The following is a 7,695-nucleotide window of genomic DNA, read 5'->3' on the forward strand; positions in this document are numbered from 1 at the left end:
TTATCATGCCATGTAAAAAACATCATTAAATCTAATATTGATATTATAATATTAATATTATAATATTATAATATTAGTATTATAATATTATAATATTAGTATTATTAAATTTAATATATTATTAAATTTGTTATATTATAATATATATTAATATATCATGATATATATTAACTCTAGATATATATGGAGGGAAGAACAAAGACATAGAGTGATAGAGGTGGAGAGATAGGGGGAGTGACAAGGGAGAGGAGGAGATACAATGAAGGAGAGGGAAGAGGAGGAATGAAGAGAGAGAGAAAGAGAGGAGTGAGAGAGGGAGAGAAGGGTAAGAGAGAGAGGGGGGGAGACACAAAGATGGAGGGGAGAGAGATAGTGACAAGGTTGGAGGGCAGATAGAGAGGGAGAGAGGGGGGGGAGAGAGATAGTGACAAGGTTAGAGGGAAGAGAGAGAGAGAGAGAGAGAGAGAGATATGGGGGGAGAGGGAGGGAGGTAGGAGAGAAAGGGAGAGAGGGGAAGGACCAGAGAGAGGACTTGAGAGAGAGGAGGAGAGAGGGAGGGACAAAGAGATGGAGTTGGAGGGGGAGAGAGGGAGTGAAGAAGAAAGACATTGAGAGAGAAAAGTGGAGAGCAAGAGAGGGAGTGTGTATGTTTTGGGGTGAGATAGAGAGACAAAGAAGGAGAGATGGAAGGAACGGGGGAGATAAGGAGAGAGGAAAGAGGGAGAGAGATAGCGACAGAGTTGGAAGGTGAAGAGAGAGGGGGCGGATAGAGTGAGGTGGGGGAGAAAGGGACAAAGAGGAAGGAAGAGAGAGAGGACATGATAGAGAGGAGAGAGGGAGGGAGGGAGGGAGAGGGAGTTGGAGGGGGATAGAGAGGGAGTTGGAGGGGGACAGAGAGGTAGGTAAGAAGAAAGACAAAAAGACAGAAAAGTGGAGAGAGAGAGAGAGAGAGTGAGTGATAAGGCAGAGAGAGAGGGGGAGAGAGGGAGAGAGGAGAGAAGGAGGGAAGATAAATAGAAGGGGGAGAGAGGGAGAGGGAGAGTAAGAGCGGGGGAGAGATATATAGATATGGAGAGAGAGTGTATGCTTTGTGGCTGATATAGAGAGACAAAGGAGAGGCAAAGGGAGATAGAGATATGGATGGGAGGTGAAGAGAGGGAAGAAGAGAGAGATATGGATAGGGAGGGGGAGAGGGAGGGAGGGAGGGAGGGAGATATATATATATATATATATATATATATATATATATATATATATATATATATATATATATAGATATATATATATATATAGAGAGAGAGAGAGAGAGAGGATACATGTTTGGGGAGGTGAGATAGAGAGAGAAAGAAGGAGAGATGAAGGGAGATATAGATATAGATGGAGATGGAAGAGAGGGAAGAATATTTCTTGCACAAGATGCATTAATTTCAGTGTAGATGATGATTTATAATCCTATTTTATTACTTGCACTAGATGCATTGATTTCAGTGTAGATGTTGATTTCTAATCCTATTTGATTTCTTTCTCTAGATGCATTTATTTAAGTGTAGATGTTGATTTCTAATCCCTTTTGATTGCTTACACTAGATGCATTTATTTCAATGTAGATTTGGATTTCTAATCCTATTTGATTGCTTTTGCTGGATGCAATGATTTTAGTGTAGATGTTGATTTCTAATCCCATTTGATTGCTTGCATTAGATGCATTGATTTTAGTGTATATGTTTTCTAATCTTATTTGATTTCTTGCATTATATGCATTAGATGTTAATCTTGACATTGTAGATTATTAAGAAAAAATATATAGTAATACCGAAAAGGACACTATTAAGAATTAATTAGCTATCAGCTACATGAGAGTGAATTTGAGGAAGGCATTAGATTGCAGAAGTATAGCAACTGGCAGTAGAATGAAGAACCATAGATTAGTCTGGCAGTCAAATAAAAACAAGTGAAGACCGAAGATACATATGGAGAATGAAGAAAAGGGTCAAGTGGAAGCTATTGCAACAGAGGTGGAATGGCAAGCTGATAAACGAGTTCAGAGAACTTGAACAAATTCATATTGAGATGTTAGAGAAGGAAAGACTCAAAGAAATGGAATCACAGCAAGAAGGATCTGCTAAAATCCAAAAGATCTATGATGGAGGATTGGTGCTTGAAGCATCAAAAGAAGATGAAAGGTATTGTATTTTGAAAACTGAAAGTTGTTGTGTGTTTGCTGGTTATATAGACTTGAGGAAAGACAAGAATTTATTGGAAACTGTTATATTAACAGATGAAGAGATGAATACTCACAGTCATATGCAGAATAAGGAGAAAAGTTACAACCAAGTGAAAGAAGATGTCCAGTCAGATGAAATCCAAAGGATAAGTCAAAAGGAGGATGGCAAAAGAATTTTTGAAATCAAAGGATACACTAAGGTAAGGCAACTATTTATTGTTGTCATAAGTGAAGGAAACTCACATAATTATGTGATGTAGAGGGAAGAGCAGTTGTTAAACATAACTGTAGTAAATTATGTATATATTAGACAATTGTTTAAAATTGAAGCCAGAAGAGGACAACTATTGAATATTGATATAGAAGACTTTGTAGATATTAAAAAGTCATTGAGGATCATTGACCTTGAAGAAAGCCACAGTAAAGAAGGATTAAAGACAGATGATGCAGACAATGAAGATTGTGCAGAACGCTTGGGAGAAATTCCAAATGAGATGATAGATTTGTGCCATAAGTCAAGTCCTTTGAAGAGGAAGCAAGGTAAAGTATTTGTGTTTATTGAATTGATTAATTTTGATGAATATTTACATGTAGGAAGAAGGAAATGTGAAGTCAATCTGAATCAAGAAGTTAATTCTGAAGAACAGATCAAATTAATGAAGGGTGAGATCAGAAAGTCTTGGAATGATGAAATGGTGGTGAATCTATAGTATGAAACTGCTGAAATGGAGATGAGTACAAGAAATAATAGTAACATAATTACTATTATACCACAAAAATTTATTGATGAAGAAAAGGCTGGAAGTGACATTTCAGGAGTAGAAAAATATAATGCCATAATCCTTAAGACTGTAAAAATGAAGTTACTCGAAGAAGAAATATTCCAAGTAGCTAAACAAGCAGGAAAAACTCTAAGATTTCAAGAAATCTGTGAAGTTACAGGTATGCTGGAATTTGAAGTAAGGAATGATGAAGTCATGAATGAGAAACCAGAAGGACCTGGGATTATTGCATAGAATCAATGGAGAAGGCATTTGTACATTTCAGAAATGTATATGGAAGGTTATTGGCATAGGGATTATGATGTTCTATTTCAAGAACACAATTAGTTGCAAGGGAATAGTATTCAACATCTGAGAAGTGAAGTGGACAAAGAAATTGATGAGTTGTGGGAACTCATACAACAATATTCCGATAGAACAAATAAAGGACAAAAAAAGAGAGGAAGATTCGCTGGAAGGAATGGTACAAGTAAAGGGAATAGAAAACTACGAATTAGAGAGAAATATAGCAATAAGATATTTGAAAAGGACAGCAGCCGACAATGGGAGTATAACAAATGGGGCATTGCAGCATAAAGTATGGAGACCGGGAGAACAAACAACAACATCAGTAACCAAGGACAGACTACCAAAACAAGTATGAGATCCAGGAGGACACAAATCAAAAGTGCATGACCAGGAGATCATGAATAATATAACTTTTGGAGTCCGATGCAGGAGCATCTAGACCTAGCCAGCAATGTGATGGAGTGGTCACATGTTGTGGCTAATGCAAGTTCTGAGGAAGACTTGGTTGTTAAATTTGTATTAATTTCAAATAAATGTAAGTAGTTAAGAGTGGCCTAATTCTGAACAGAATTGGGAATAAAAATGGCAAATGATCTTCCCTACGTGGACATCAAGCCAAGCAGTCTAGTTTGTCAGCTTAGGATAGGATTTGGATTCTAAATGTGTAATTTATTCCTCCAATTGTGGAGGAGATGGTTATCTTAGCATATATGTGTTTCCTTTGTTTTCTGAAAGGGAGATGCGAGAGGAGAGACAGAGAAGGAGAAGACTCGAGAGCTCTGTAAGCCTATGGGTTGTGTAGAAGAAAGAGGCCATTAATTAAGAGAATCAGGCCAGAGGAGGGAAAGAGCCTCAAATTTAGTTGTATTATGATTGTACAGAGAATTGCTTTGAGTTTGGAACTGTGTAATTGATGCATTTCTTGAGACCGAGGTCTTTAATGTTTAATCAGGTAGAGGGTCGAGACTCTGTACTTATTTATTATGAATAAAGAACCCGTGTTGTGGGTATGACTGTATAAACAGCCCGTGGAGGCTTTGAATACTTATTTCCTTTGCATTCGCATGAAATTGGTGTGGTTCTGTGATTTCCAAATGTTATAATCGAAATACAGTCTAAAAGATCAATCAGAGGAGTTAAACCTACCATTTTGGTTCCGTAAGCAGAAAAACCAAGAATACACTAAGTGTTGGACGCAAACACACTTAGAATTAGAAGCCGGACTTGAAAAAGTTATGAGTTTTTAAGGTCATCGGGTCCGTGGAACCAAGTCGCATCGTGCAGTTGGATTGGCACGTACAAAAGTTTGTCCGCAGACCTTTGCGATTGGCGATCTCCGACATATCGCATCAACATTATTGCATCGGTGCAGCGAAAGTGGGAGTAGTGAAGTGTGACTGTGGACATTGCAATCGTCGATAGCGATCGATGATATCGCATCGGAGTTTCACAAGGGAATGTTGCAAGTGCCGAAAGTGTAGTAATGGAGTTGTCGATCACCGATATCGTGATCTAATCTGGGCCGTCCAACCGGCCAGATCTAGATTTGCAGCTATAATATAAAGCATTGTTTTGAAAAGAGAAAAAGGTACATTTGATTTTGTATTTTGATATATCGGTCCCGATATTGTGTTTAAGCCTTTTCAAAGGCTTTGGAATCTCAAAGGGAAAAGGCATAGTTTATAAAGGAAAAGGGGCGTTCGGCAGGGTGATTGAATGGATCATTTTTTATCCATTTGGGATTTTTAAGGTTAAATGCTTGTAGAATGCTTCCGATATGCATATATGTGGGCAAAAACTTTAATAAAGGGCCACTAAGGGAAATTTAAGTCCCGATAAGGTGTAGAGCATGTGGCAGCCTTAGGGTTGCATCAAAAAAAGGAAAAAATAAAACAAATTTCAAAAGCATATATATATATATATATATATATATATATATATATATATATAGTATTGCTTCAAATGTTAGTTTAATTGGTTGAGTGACTATTGCTAAGTTCCTTGTTGATTGGGAGGTGATGGGTCAATTCCCCTCAATACCCTTTGGCTTAGGCCTTAGTTTGTCTAGAAGGATGTGGTCTCTTTGGGTTTTTTTTTTTTTCATCTTTTATGGGTTAGTTTTGGTTATTTAAAAAAATTATGTTTATTTTTTAATTGTTAGTTTTTTCTTTATTTTTATATCAATTTTTTATATTTGACTTATTTTTGTCATTTTTAATTTATCTTTTTTCAATGTTTTAATTTAACTTAATTTAATTTTTTTTCTTGGTATTATACATTCAATTTTTCCCTTGACTACATATTAGTTTGTCTTTGACCAAACAAAATATGTTGCTTGTCCATAATTTAACATTAGGAATTCAATTTTTGTTATTTTTTTATTTTATTTAAATTTACTTATTTGTAAGGTGATTGGTTGAGGTCTTATTATCCGTTATTTAGTACCTTTCATTTTTGTTAGTTACTAATTTTTCATTTATTTTATTTATTTTTTATTTAACTTTTTTTATTTATTTTTTATTTTTTTCTATTATTTCCATTTTCATGAATTATAGTTATTTCTCCATATTTTCAATTTAAGGTGACTTATTGTTATTATATAAAAAACATATATGTGTGTGTGTGTGTGTGTTAATATAAACAATATTAGTTAATCATATTTCTTAACTTTTACAGATGACATTCAACAATACAATATTTTATTAATGGTTTTATTTTTGTGTTTATTATTTTTTAATTTAATTAAGCTTTATTTAAGCTAAGCGGCAGGTACTAGCTACCATGTAGCCCTTGTTATTATTGTTTTTGTTATGATTTGATTTTATGTTTTGTTTTGTTTTTTAATTTTATTTTTTGTTGTAAGGGTTGTGCTGATGTTCGACTAGTGACCCGACCCCAATATGTGGCAATTTGATATTTCATTTTTTAGTTTTCATTACAATGATTCAAGTTTGCCTCCACTATGTGTTAATTTGATGGTTCATTATAAATTTTTCATTGCAATGGATCAAGCATGCCCCCACTATGTGTCAATTTGATGGTTGATTTTTAGATTTTCGTTGCAATATGTGGTAATTTGATATTTCATTTTTTAGTTTTCATTACAATGATTCAAGTTTGCCTCCACTATGTGTTAATTTGATGGTTCATTTTAAAGTTTTCATTGCAATGGATCAAGCATGCCCCCACTATGTGTCAATTTGATAGTTGATTTTTAAGTTTTCGTTGCACTATGCCAAGTTGTCTTAGGCTAAGATTTTAAAAGAACTATATTTTTAATATTTGGTATAATGACTCTTTGATTTGGGTACTTATTTTTAAGGTTTTTTTAGTCATGATATTTGATCTCGGAATATATTGAAAATCTAAGGTTTGTTATAGTCATGATATTTTCTTTTAATTCCATGGTTAAAAATTATTAAAATTTTAAGGTTTTTCAGAGTCGTGATAGTTGATATTTAATGCCATGGTTGAAAAATGCCAAAATTTTAAGTTTTTCGAGAGTCGTGATATTTATATTTAACACCATGGTTGAAAATTGTTGGAATTTTCAGGTATTTTGGAGTCATGATATTTTAACGTATTGTTGAAAACTATTATCATTTTAACGATTTTTGGAGTCGTGATATTTTATTTTTAATGCCATTGCTAAAAAAAGTTGGAATTTTAGACCCCCAGAGAAAGTTGATGTACACCTTTTTATTTCAGGGTGTTTTTGCAAGTTTATTGCACAAAGATTTTAGTTTTAATGTCATTGTTTAAAAAAACTAACACAAAAAAATGTTGATGTAGCATCATGTTGCATCAACACTTTTTGTTACACGGTATTTTTTCATGTTTTTTGCACAATACAAATTAGTTTTCACTGGCATTTTAAATTTTTTTGAAAAATTACCCTTAAAAAAAAATGTTGTTCCTACATCAACACTTTTCGTTTTCAAGTTGTTTTCCATGTTTTTTTGGAGGATTTTTTGCTACAGTTCTCGTTTTGAGGTTACAACTCTCATTAAGTTGGTAACTTTGTTAGGAAAGGACTTTTCACTTTGGAAACCTATTCAAGGAAGAGCATAGAGTAACCATTGATGTGATCTTAAACACGGCTTCCTAATTCCCCATCTTTATTGACCAAGAGGGCAATACTAAACTAATGGTAGAGGCCACAATGGAAGAACTTTTTGGGGTCTTGCATGGTTTCCAGAAGGAAAAAAGTTTTAGTTTAGATGGGATCCTTACGAAAGTTTATATTGTTTTATTTTGACATCCTAGGGAATGATCTATTAAAGGTAGTGGAGTACTCAAGATCCAATGGATATATTTTTCTACCTTCATTGCTACTTTCATCTCTCTCATCCCCAAATTGGAAAATCTACATAAATTTAAGCAATTGAAGCCTAACTCTCT

This window comes from Pinus tabuliformis, chromosome Q, assembly GCF_031772625.1.
Source record: "Pinus tabuliformis cultivar Carrire ecotype Pingquan chromosome Q, CPIR1, whole genome shotgun sequence".
Taxonomy (NCBI): Eukaryota; Viridiplantae; Streptophyta; class Pinopsida; order Pinales; family Pinaceae; genus Pinus; species Pinus tabuliformis.